Source organism: Bufo gargarizans, chromosome 1 (assembly GCF_014858855.1).
Source record: "Bufo gargarizans isolate SCDJY-AF-19 chromosome 1, ASM1485885v1, whole genome shotgun sequence".
NCBI classification, from domain to species: domain Eukaryota; kingdom Metazoa; phylum Chordata; class Amphibia; order Anura; family Bufonidae; genus Bufo; species Bufo gargarizans.
The window spans coordinates 67705187-67718682 of record NC_058080.1 but is presented as its reverse complement, the minus strand read 5'-3'; positions in this window follow the sequence as shown (position 1 = coordinate 67718682).

Sequence of the window (13496 nt, the reverse complement as noted above, 5' to 3'; positions counted from 1 at the left end):
GACGTTCACATGGTGATAGGGACGCTCCATGAGCACGGAAGTCGGCAGAAGCGGCAACGGGCACTGACTGGAGCAGCCAGGTAGCCAGGAATCCAAAGGACAGGTAAGAACAACTTTAGGGAAGTGGGAAAGAAAAAAATATAACAATAAAAAAAAAAAACGAATATTCGATTTCGCGAATATATAGAACTATATTCGAAATATTCGCGAAATCTCTAAGTTACGATATTCGAGAAAAAAAATTGCAATTCGAATATTCGCACTTAACACTAGTGCAATGGTGTGCTTTAATTTTGAAATGATGAAAGCTCGTTAGGAAGAGTCATAGCTGAGGGTTAGCTCCCAATTTACATGCAGTATAAAAGCTTCAGTAATGCCTGTATTATACCTCAAGATTTCATAGTGACAATGATAGATAATCGAATTGTTTGCGAGTTGTTAGCAATTGAATTTAGAATTATTAGACATCACAATTGTTTAGTATTATTAGACATCACAATTGTCGTTAGATGCAAAAGGAATAAAATCGCTGTGTACTCATTAATCTTTACTTTCTAGGTCTATTACACAGTCAGACGATTGCTCATGGAGGTGTGATACTCCAAAAACTTTCAATCTGCACCTCCTATGCAGTCGTTAACGAGCGGAAAATGACTTTACCTAAATTCTGCAGGTCAGTATGATAACACCAATAGGGATGAGCGAATTGACTTTGGATGAAACATGATTCGCATAAAACTTTATTAGATTACTGTACGGAGCAAGCACTCCGTACAATATTAGAATGTATTGGCTCCTATGAACCAAAGTTGTTACTTCGCGAAGTCTCTCAAAACTTTGCGTAATAACTTCATAAATTGATTTCTACTGTAAAAAAACATTTACCAAACTCGGGTTCGGTTCCAAGTGGTACCTTGGAACTGAACCAGAGTCTCACACGACTTTGCAAAGTAATAACTTTGTTCGGCTCATAGGAGCCAATACATTCTAATACTGTACGAAGCACTCGCTTCGTACAGTATTCTAATGAAGTTTTATGTGAATTGACTTCAGATGCTTCATTCAAAGACAATTCGCTCATCCCTAAACACAAATACCAAATTATGTATTTTTTTATTATGCTTTACAACTTTTTTTGTTTTAACAATAAACAGCTTGACACCCATATCTTTCTCATATTAGAATCTATAGAGGTGAGGACCTGTTTTTTCTGCGCGGAAAGCTGTAGTTTTGGTCCCAGGTGTGAGGAATTAAAGGTTCTGTCATTATCAGTAAAACATAGGTGCTTTTATTTCAAGAACAGCGCCACACCTGTGTTTCTGTGTGCTATTGCAGCTCGGTCCCATTCACTTATGGAGAGGAGCTTCAATATCAGACGCAATCCATGGAGTGGGGCGGTTTCTGGAGGGGAGTGGCCATGTTTTCCTAATCCCGGGAAATCACTTTAAAGGGTCACTAATAGTGTTGAGCGAACTTGTGTTTTAAGTTCGGCATCTAAAGTTTGGGTTATCGAAGAATCGCAAGTTCGCTCTACACTAGTCACTAACTTTTCAAAAACCTTTTGATAGGTCATAGAGACATATCAAAAGTTTAGATCGGTGCCGAGACCTCTACTGATCTCTCAAGAATGAGGGGACAAAAGCACATGCATAGTCTGCTCTTCCTTGCTGCACAAGAAGTCTATGGGACCATCTCAATTAGCCAATATACATCTAATGTGCATGGCCAACTTTAGTCTCTTCAGTCTTTCCGCCGCTGAAGATCAAACTTTTCTTCCTCCAGCCTGGTGGTGCTTTATTTTACTCTAAACTGTTTAATTCTCGGGGTTGGCATAGATTTTAGTTTAGGCATACGGACTGCTGGTGCCAATACTTAATTTATGATGAGGCGTGAGCTTCTTTATAAATTAGGCACAGCCTCCAGCAGCACACGGAGATATCTTTATGCCGGGTTATGATAAATTGCTAAAATCCCATCATTAGTAAATACACTAAAAAAGGTACTGGGGGACACAGCTCTTAGACATTGGATTCAGTCCCATTGACACAGGTGTATAAAACCCAGCCCCTCGCCGTGAGGTCTGCCTTTACAAACATTTGTGATAGAATGGCTCATTCTAAAGATTCCAGCGCGATCCTGTAATACTCACTACTGTAACAAGTTCATGAAATTTCTTCCCTCCTAGATATTCCACCATGACCTTATTGTAAAGTGGAAGGGTTTAGGAACAACAGCAAGTCAGCCAAGAATTGGAGACCACAAAGTTGCAGAGCGTGGTCAGCGAGTGCAGGTGTATAGTGCATTAAAGTCACTAACGCTCTGCGGACTCCATAAATGCAGAGTCCAAACCTCTTCAGGTATTACCATTAGCACCAAAACTGTGTCCCAGGAGCTTCATCACATGAGTTTCCATGACTGAGCAGCTGCATAGAAGCCTGTAATCACCAAGCACAATGCCAAGTGTTGGATGGAGTGGTGTAACGCATGGCATGATTCACGCTTCTCTGTCTGGCAGTCTGATGGATGAGTCTGGGTTTGGCAGATGCCAAGAGAACCTGTTTGACTGCATTGTGCCAGCTGTAAAGTCTGGTGGAGGAGGGATAATGCTATCGGGCTGTTTCTCAGCGGTTTGCCAAAGGCCCTTCGTTCCAGTAAAGGAAATGTTAATTCTTCAGCATACCAAGATATTTTGGACAATTGTATGCTTCCAATTTTGCCCCAGTGCGCAAAGCCAGGTTCATAAACGCATGGTTGGCGAGTTTGCTGTGGAAGAACCACACCGGCTGCACAGAGCCTCAACCTCAACCCCATGAGCATCTTTGGGATGAACTAGAACAGATATTGTGAGCCAGGTGCTCTTAACCAACATCAGTGCCTGACCTCACAAATAATCTTCTGGATGAATGGACAACAATTCTCACCGTTCCAAAATCTTGTAGAAAGCAAAAGTGAACGCTGTTTTATCTGCAAAGAGGGGATCAACTCCATACTAATGCCTGTGGATTTAGAATCAGATGTCACAAAATCTCCTGTTAGTGTAATGTGTAGGTGCCCCAATACTTTTCTCCATATAGTATATGTTGAATAACAATGGACCCAGCACTGAATCATGGGGTACACCACTTATAACCAGAGAACCAAGCATAAATCATTGACCACTACTCTATGGAAATGGACCTTCAACCTGTCTTCAATCCTACCACAAACTACTTTCTAAACCAGTAGACCTTAGTTAAAGCGGTTGTCTGGGCTTTTAATATTGATGACCTGTCTATGGAAAAGCAGTGGTGAACAGGAAGAGAGAAGGCACATGCACCTCATACAGCCGATTGGCGGGTGTCAGATCCCCACCGAACTGATATTGATGGCCTATCTCGAGAATAGGTAATCAATATTAAAAGCCCGGAGAACCCCTTTAACACATTAACCACTTCAGCCCCGCTAGGTGAAACCCCCTTCATGACCAGAGCACTTTTTACACTTCGGCACTACACTCCTTTCACCGTTTATCGCTCGGTCATGCAACTTACCACCCAAATGAATTTTACCTCCTTTTCTTCTCACTAATAGAGCTTTCATTTGGTGGTATTTCATTGCTGCTGACATTTTTACTTTTTTTGTTATTAATCAAAATGTAACGATTTTTTTGCAAAAAAATGACATTTTTCACTTTCAGCTGTAAAATTTTGCAAAAAAAACGAAATCCATATATAAATTTTTCGCCAAATTTATTGTTCTACATGTCTTTAATAAAAAAAAATGTTTGGGCAAAAAAATAAATGGTTTGGGTAAAAGTTATAGCATTTACAAACTATGGTACAAAAATGTGAATTTCCGCTTTTTGAAACAGCTCTGACTTTCTGAGCACCTGTCATGATTCCTGAGGTTCTACAATGCTCAAACAGTAGAAAACCCCCACAAATGACCCCATTTCGGAAAGTAGACACCCTAAGGTATTCGCTGATGGGCATAGTGAGTTCATAGAACTTTTTATTTTTTGTCACAAGTTAGCGGAAAATGATGATGATTTTTTATTTTTTTATTTTTCTTACAAAGTCTCATATTCCACTAACTTGCGACAAAAAATAAAAAATTCTAGGAACTCGCCATGCCCCTCACGGAATACCTTGGGGTGTCTTCTTTCCAAAATGGGGTCACTTGTGGCGTAGTTATACTGCCCTGGCAATTTAGGGGCCCAAATGTGTGAGAAGTACCTTGCAATCAAAATCTGTAAAAAATGGCCGGTGAAATCCGAAAGGTGCACTTTGGAATATGTGCCCCTTTGCCCACCTTGGCTGCAAAAAAGTGTCACACATCTGGTATCGCCGTACTCAGGAGAAGTTGGGGAATGTGTTTTGGGGTGCCATTTTACATATAACCATGCTGGGTGAGAGAAATATCTTGGCAAAAGACAACTTTTCCTATTTTTTTATACAAAGTTGGCATTTGACCAAGATATTTTTCTCACCCAGCATGGGTATATGTAAAATGACACCCCAAAACACATTCCCCAACTTCTCCTGAGTACGGCGATACCAGATGTGTGAAACTTTTTTGCAGCCTAGATGCGCAAAGGGGCCCAAATTCCTTTTAGGAGGGCATTTTTAGACATTTGGATCCCAGACTTCTTCTCACACTTTCGGGCCCCTAAAAAGCCAGGGCAGTATAAATACCCCACATGTGACCCCACTTTGGAAAGAAGACACCCCAAGGTATTCAATGAGGGGCCTGGCGAGTTCCTAGAAATTTTTTATTTTTTGCATAAGTTAGCGGAAATTGATTTTTTTGGTTTTTTTCTCACAAAGTCTCACTTTCCGCTAACTTAGGACAAAAATTTCAATCTTTCATGGACTCAATATGCCCCTCACGGAATACCTTGGGGTGTCTTCTTTCCGAAATGGGGTCACATGTGGGGTATTTATACTGCCCTGGCTTTTTAGGGGCCCTAAAGCGTGAGAAGAAGTCTGGAATATAAATGTCTAAAAATGTTTACGCATTTGGATTCTGTGAGGGGTATGGCGAGTTCATGTGAGATTTTATTTTTTGACACAAGTTAGTAGAATATGAGACTTAGTAAGAAAAAACAAAAACAAAAAAAAATTTCCGCTAACTTGTGCCAAAAAAAAATTCTGAATGGAGCCTTACGGGGGGGGTGATCAATGACAGGGGGGGGGTGATCAATGACAGGGGGGGTGATCAATGACAGGGGGGTGATCAATGACAGGGGGGTGATCAATGACAGGGGGGTAATCACCCATATAGACTCCCGGATCACCCCCCTGTCATTGATCACGCCCCTGGTAAGGCTCCATTCAGAGGTCCGTATAATTTTTACGGATCCATGGATCGGATCCGCAAAACACATGCGGACGTCTGAATGGAGCCTTACAGGGGGGTTATCAATGACAGGGGGTGATCAGGGTGATCACCCCCCTGTCACTGATCACCCCCCCTGTAAGGCTCCATTCAGACATCCGCATGATTTTTTACGGATCCCTGGCTACATGGATCGGATCCACAAAAGACATGCGGACGTCTGAATGGAGCCTTACAGGGGGGTTATCAATGACAGGGGGTGATCAGGGTGATCAGCCCCCTGTCACTGATCACCCCCCCTGTAAGGCTCCATTCAGACATCCGCATGATTTTTTACGGATCCATGGATACATGGATCGGATCCACAAAACACATGCGGACGTCTGAATGGAGCCTTACAGGGGGGTTATCAATGACAGGGGGTGATCAGGGTGATCACCCCCCTGTCACTGATCACCCCCCCTGTAAGGCTCCATTCAGACATCCGCATGATTTTTTACGGATCCATGGATACATGGATCAGATCCACAAAAGACATGCGGACGTCTGAATGGAGCCTTACAGGGGGGTTATCAATGACAGGGGGTGATCAGGATGATCACCCCCCTGTCACTGATCACCCCCCCTGTAAGGCTCCATTCAGACATCCGCATGATTTTTTACGGATCCATGGATACATGGATCGGATCCACAAAAGACATGCGGACGTCTGAATGGAGCCTTACAGGGGGGTTATCAATGACAGGGGGTGATCAGGATGATCACCCCCCTGTCACTGATCACACCCCCTGTAAGGCTCCATTCAGACATCCGCATGATTTTTTACGGATCCATGGATACATGGATCGGATCCACAAAAGACATGCGGACGTCTGAATGGAGCCTTACAGGGGGGTTATCAATGACAGGGGGTGATCAGGGTGATCACCCCCCTGTCACTGATCACCCCCCCTGTAAGGCTCCATTCAGACATCCGCATGATTTTTTACGGATCCATGGATACATGGATCGGATCCACAAAAGACATGCGGACGTCTGAATGGAGCCTTACAGGGGGGTTATCAATGACAGGGGGTGATCAGGGTGATCACCCCCCTGTCACTGATCACCCCCCCTGTAAGGCTCCATTCAGACATCCGCATGATTTTTTACGGATCCATGGATACATGGATCGGATCCACAAAAGACATGCGGACGTCTGAATGGAGCCTTACAGGGGGGTTATCAATGACAGGGGGTGATCAGGGTGATCACCCCCCTGTCACTGATCACCCCCCTGTAAGGCTCCATTCACACATCCGCATGATTTTTTACGGATCCATGGATACATGGATCGGATCCACAAAAGACATGCGGACGTCTGAATGGAGCCTTACAGGGGGGTGATCAGGGAGTGTATATGGGTGATCACCCGCCTGTCATTGATCACCCCCTGTAAGGCTCCATTCAGACGTCCGCATGTGTTTTGCGGATCCGATCCATGTATCCATGGATCCGTAAAAATCATGCGGACGTCTGAATGGAGCCTTACAGGGGGGTGATCAATGACAGGGGGGTGATCAATGACAGGGGGTGATCAGGGAGTGTATATGGGTGATCACCCGCCTGTCATTGATCACCCCCCTGTAAGGCTCCATTTAGACGTCCGTATGCGTTTTGCGGATCCGATCCATGTATCCGTAAAAATCATACGGACGTCTGAACGGAGCCTGACAGGGGGGTGATCAATGACAGGGCGGTGATCAATGACAGGGGGGTGATCAGGGAGTTTATATGGGGTGATCATGGGTGATCAGGGGGTTTATAAGGGGTTAATAAGTGACGGGGGGGGTGTAGTGTAGTGTGGTGTTTGGTGCGACTGTACTGACCTACCTGAGTCCTCTGGTGGTCGATCCTCACAAAAGGGACCACCAGAGGACCAGGTAGGAGGTATATTAGACGCTGTTATGAAAACAGCGTCTAATATACCTGTTAGGGGTTAAAAAATTCGGATCTCCAGCCTGCCAGCGAACGATCGCCGCTGGCATGCTGGAGATCCACTCGCTTACCTTCCGTTCCTGTGAGCGCTCGCGCCTGTGAGCGCGCGCGCCTGTGTGCGCGCGTTCACAGGAAATCTCGCGTATCGCGAGATGACGCATATATGCGTGACTGTGCGCCAGCCTGCCACCTCCGGAACGCACATGTGCGTTAGGCGGTCCGGAGGTGGTTAAGGCCCCTTTCACACGACCATATGGCTTTTTCAGTGTTTCGCTGTCCGTTTTTTGTTTCTGTTTCTGCTCCATTTTTCTGTATGGCATATACAGTAATTACATAGAAAGAATTGGGCTGGGCATAACATTTTTAATAGATAGTTCCGCAAAAATGGAACGGATAAGGAAGACATACGGCTGCATTTCCGTATGAGTTCCTTTTTTTGTGGACCCATTGAGTTGAATGGAGCCACGGAACGTGATTTGCAGGCAATAATAGGACATGTTCTATTTTTCAACGGAACGGAAAATCGGAAATAGAGTGCATACGGAGTACATTCAGTATTTATTTTTGCGGAACCATTGAAATGAATGGTTCCGTATACGGAACGCAAAAAACATCCAGTAAACGAAAAAAAAAAAAAAGAAAAAACGGTCGTGTGAAAGAGGCCCAAGTGTAAGAGTGACAGTGTCATAAGTTCAAAACACTATCCAGCCCCATGTAATATCTAGTTTTCAATGGCAAATAAATGTTACCCAAGGTTGGAAATCCGCAAAGATGGACAATAGCAATTTTTGAGTCTTGAAGAACCACTTTGAAAGAACAACATACTACACTATATGTGTCATACTTTATGCAATACAATGAACCTTCATTGTGATCCACACGAACTCAGATCATTTTTTTGTCTCTTTATTGGGTGTTAAGTAAGTTCACAAGAAAACAAAAAAGTTACTCTTGGTGTACATGAAAAATCAGAACAATACAACCACTTGAGGGAGAAGAAAAACAAAACAAAAAATAAATAAAAAAAAAACACAGAAAAAGAAAATGTGAAAACAGAATCTTAGCCTGGAAAAGGGAGAGGCTTATAACCCAAAGAACACCGTCCCCACAGTGAAACACGGTGAGGGGAATATTATGCTATGGGGATGCGTCAGTGCATCTGGACCTGAGAATCTCGTCAAGGTGGAAGGAATCCTAAAGAAAGAAGGATATGTGAAGATTTTAAAAGAAAACCTTAAGCAGTCAGCAGCAAAACTTGGTCTGGGTCGTCATTTCCTCTTCCAGCATGACAACAACCCAAAACATACATGTCTCCTAGTGTACAGGGTGGGCCATTTATAAGGATACACCTTAATAAAATGGGAATGGTTGGTGATATTAACTTCCTGTTTGTGGCACATTAGTATATGTGAGGGGGGGAAATTTTCAAGATGGGTGGTGACCATGGTGGCCATTTTGAAGTCGGCCATCTTGAATCCAACTTTAGTTTTTTCAATAGGAAGAGGGTCATGTGACACATCAAACTTATTGGGCATTTCACAAGAAAAACAATGGTGTGCTTGGTTTTAACGTAACATTATTCAATACGTTTGATGTAAATGGCCCACCCTGTAGAACTACCTCCAGAAGTCCAAAGTGAACATTATTGACTGCCCTTCAGAAAGCTCTGACTTGAATCCCATTGAAAAATCTGTGGGGTGAACTGAAGAAGACGGTTCATGTCAGAAGGCCATTAAATCTGGAGGAGCTTGAGAGATTTGCCAAATAAGGCTAGTTTCACACTAGCGTTCGTCGGTCCGCTCGTGAGCTCCGTTTGAAGGAGCTCACGAGCGGACCTGAACGCCTCCGTCCAGCCCTGATGCAGTCTGAATGGAGCGGATCCGCTCAGACTGCATCAGTCTGGTGGCATTCAGCCTCCGCTCCGCTCGCCTCCGCACGGACAGGCGGACAGCTGAATGCTGCTTGCAGCGTTCAGCTGTCCGCCTGGCCGTGCGGAGGCGAGCGGATCCGTTCAGACTTACAATGTAAGTCAATGGGAACGGATCCGCTTGAAGAGGTCACCATATGGCTCAATCTTCAAGCGGATCCGTCCCCCATTGACTTTACATTGAAAGTCTGAACGGATCCGCTCAGGCATCTTGCGCACTTAGAACATTTTCTAAGTTATTAATGCAGACGGATCCGTACTGAACGGAGCCTCCGTCTGCATTAATATGATCGGATCCGTTCAGAACGGATCCGATCAAGCGCTAGTGTGAAAGTAGCCTAAGAATCGGCTGGGATTCCTCAGAAGATGTGTCAGAGATTTGTTGAAAACTACAGAAAACGAGTGCAGGTTGTTATCCAGCAAAAAGGATGCACAATTGACGAAAAGCATCAAGGAGGGTAATAATTTTGACCGTGGTAGTTTTTCTTTGTGTGAAATAATGTAATATCTGTGGGCAAAGTAAAATTATGTAATCCTTCAACATAAAACTGGGATGTTGTTGTGTTAAAAGTTCTTTGCGCTATCTAACAGCACTTGGAAAATACATTTAAAACAATGAATTTGTTATGGGGGGGGGGGAGGGGTGCTAATAATTTTGTCCTCAAATGTATGTGGTGCCCTAACCACAGGATGCTAGGATACTGCCTGAACTTTATGTGGTGCCAGACTCAGCTCCAGTGGCCAAATGTTCAGTTAGGGGGAGGCATGCAGCCGGAAAAAGCTTCCCCAGATTACTCCTAAGCTTTGGTTCTACCCTCCTCTGTACAGTCGTGGCCAAAAGTTTTGAGAATGACACAAATATTAGTTTTCACAAAGTTTGCTGCTAAACTGCTTTTAGATCTTTGTTTCAGTTGTTTCTGTGACGCCGTGAAATATAATTACACGCACTTCATACGTTTCAAAGGATTTTATCGACAATTACATGACATTTATGCAAAGAGTCAGTATTTGCAGTGTTGGCCCTTCTTTTTCAGGACCTCTGCTCTCAATCAACTACTGGCCCAATTCCTGACTGATAGCAACCCATTCTTTCATAATCACTTCTTGGAGTTTGTCAGAATTAGTGGGTTTTTGTTTGTCTACCCGCCTCTTGAGGATTGACCACAAGTTCTCAATGGGATTAAGATCTGGGGAGTTTCCAGGCCATGGACAGAGAATAAAAGACCCCTTACAAACATAAGTAGACACATATGTGTGGGACCTAAATTGGTGTGATACCACAAATGGCAACACACCAGGCTAGGTGCAGTCCTCCCTAGGCCTAAGTGCTCAGTGATATAGGCACATAGAGGACAAGTCGTGGAGTCCTTATGTCCCAGTCCCAATTGGGGGGTACCGGAACTATGGGGACGCTAAAAACCGAAATGGTCTTACCGTTTTTTTGTTGAGGCCTCACTTGTTCACAAAGTATGGTGTGTTGGTGAAGGAGGTGGTCACATACAGAGGGCTTGTCACTCCCGGATGTCCAGTAGATAATAGAAGCATCCGAGACTTAGGTCAAACATAGAAGTAGAATAGCCTCAAAGAAAGAAAAACTTTCCTTAGTACGGCCCTGCTTGACCTATTTGGCCCTAGTGACCTAACACGGGGTCCGTGCCCCGTCCGGAACCTTGCCCTGATGAGGAGTCCCTATGAAGCCCTAATACAGGGTGTCCAGAGACTGGACTCGTAGTGTTATCAAGGCAAAGGAAAATTATATTACAATAAATAACCGCAATATGTATGTGTAACATCCCGGAGTTATGTTACCAAACTCTTTTTCCCTGCTAGCACATGTTAAGTGTAATTCTATTGTCATTATTGTCATTATATGAATTTTCTAGGCCTGTTTTATATATTATGCTGTAATTTCCATGTGCACCAGCAGGTGGCAGCAGTATGTAGCAGGACTTTAGCCAGTTTAGTAATGCTAGACTGCAATAGTTCATTCCAGTTTAGTTCCCCCAGTGAACTTTCTATTGTGAACCGAGGGAATAAAGACTCCTCCCTCTGGGCTACACCCTTATTTCTGGCAGTCTGTTGGATCGAGGAGGTAGTAAATATGGCATTTCCCCAGCCCAGGTGGAATCAGATGGCTGTTGGTGGAGAGCCAGTCTACGAAGAACACCCGCCGGAGATCCGAGTCTCGCAACTTGTGAACAAGAGTGGACCCTCCGTCTTTGCTACAAGCCCAGAATCCGTGGATCCCTCCTTGGCCAAAGACCCCGTGCCACTTACCTTGGCCAGAGCCCCTGATGTTCCGGAGAAGGCCGCTATCGATATCCCGGTCCCAGCGGAGAAAGACGGGATGCAAGTCAAGTCTCCAGAGGCCATAGATCCCTCCGCTCAGTCAAGTGCCAGTGCGGAAGGCGAGATACCAGTAAAGATGGGCGCCGACGTTGAACCTGCTCCCGCTGAGGACGCCGCTGAAGTCGCTGCGCAAGCCACTGATCAGTCTGCACCACAGATGGAGATGGCACCCCGTGATGACAACCGCCCAGCCGCGACAACAGGTAGGAGCTGCCGCGCTCCCTGAGGCTCAGGCCCGGTCCTTAACTGCCCCTGCACCGCGTCCCGCGGCTCCCGAAACTACCATCGGGCCTAGGCCTGCTCCGCCAAAGACCCTTAATGGTGCGGCGGAGGCGGCTGGTGTTTCCACTGCGCCGCCCAGCTCTACTCCCATCAAGCCGGGATGCCTGAACCCTGAGGTACCCCGTGAGATCACTGCCTTTGCCCAGACGGCCTGGGAAACCTCCGGTCGTGTGCAGGAGGCCTTAGTGAACAAGCCTTTATGCAACAGCTCAGCATAACAGTAGTTATAACTCTTTTGCCCACAAGATGGCAGACATCATACAAAAGACTTGTTCTAATCAGTGTTTTCAGTAACTGTCTTGATAAAAAAAAATACCCTCATATTGAGAGATTGCAACCACCAAGCATGTGAACCTGTGTTATGGATGCAACATTTAAAGTGTACTGTGCCCTCCTATGGAGAACATAACATGTACATATGAACAGTAAAGTCTATTGTAGCTGCAAATTTTACTGTGCTTCCATCCTCCATTTTCTGCGTCATCCTGACCAGTGTTCCCCAACTCCAGTCCTCAGGGCCCACCTACCAGTCATGATTTGTGAATATCCCACAGAATGAATGCCTGAGGTAAGTCCTGATGCATGGACACTAATTCTATCACCTGCTCAATACTAAGGAAATCCTGAAAACATGACCGGCAAGTGGGCCCTGAGGACTGGAGTTGAGGAGCCCTGATCCAGACAGCCTAGATTTCCATCTGCATCGTATATGTGGGAAAAAACAGCAGTGGTCTTATTTTCATGCCGAGCTCAGCTTGAGATAATCAGTACAGGGTTAATTTCTCCTGTGGTAGTGCTGAAGGGAAATAGAGTTGAGCAAACACCTGGATGTTCGGGTTCGAGAAGTTCGACCGAACTTCCCGGAAATGTTCGGGTTCGGGATCCGAACTCGACCCGAACTTCGCCCCGAACCCCATTGAAGTCAATGGGGACCCGAACTTTTCGGCACTAAAAAGGCTGTAAAATAGCCCAGGAAAGGGCTAGAGGGCTGCAAAAGGCAGCAAAATGTAGGTAAATCCCCTGCAAACAAATGTGGATAGGGAAATGAATTAAAATAATAGTAAAATAAATTAAAATTAATCAATATCAATTGGAGAGAGGTCTCATGGCAGAGAATCAGGCTTCATGTCACCCACCACTGGAACAGGCCACTGTCAGATATTTAAGCCCCGTCACCCAGACAGAGGAGAGAGGTCCCATAGCAGAGAATCAGGCTTCATGTCATAGCAGAGAATCAGTCTTCATGTCATAGCAGAGAATCAGGCTTCATGTCAGCAGAGAATCAGGCTTCATGTCATAGCAGAGAATCAGGCTTCATGTCAGCAGAGAATCAGGCTTCATGTCATAGCAGAGAATCAGGCTTCACGTCACCCACCACTGGAACAGGCCATTGTCAGATATTTAGGCCCCGGCACCCAGACAGAGGAGAGAGGTCCCATAGCAGAGATTCAGGCTTCATGTCATTGCAGAGAATCATGCTTCATGTCACCCAACACTGGATCAGGCCACTGTCAGATATTTTTAGGCCCCGGCACCCAGACAGAGGAGAGAGGTCCTATAGCAGAGATTTAGGCTTCATGTCATAGCAGAGAATCAGGCTTCATGTCACCCAACACTGGAAAAGGCCACTGTCAGATATTTTTAG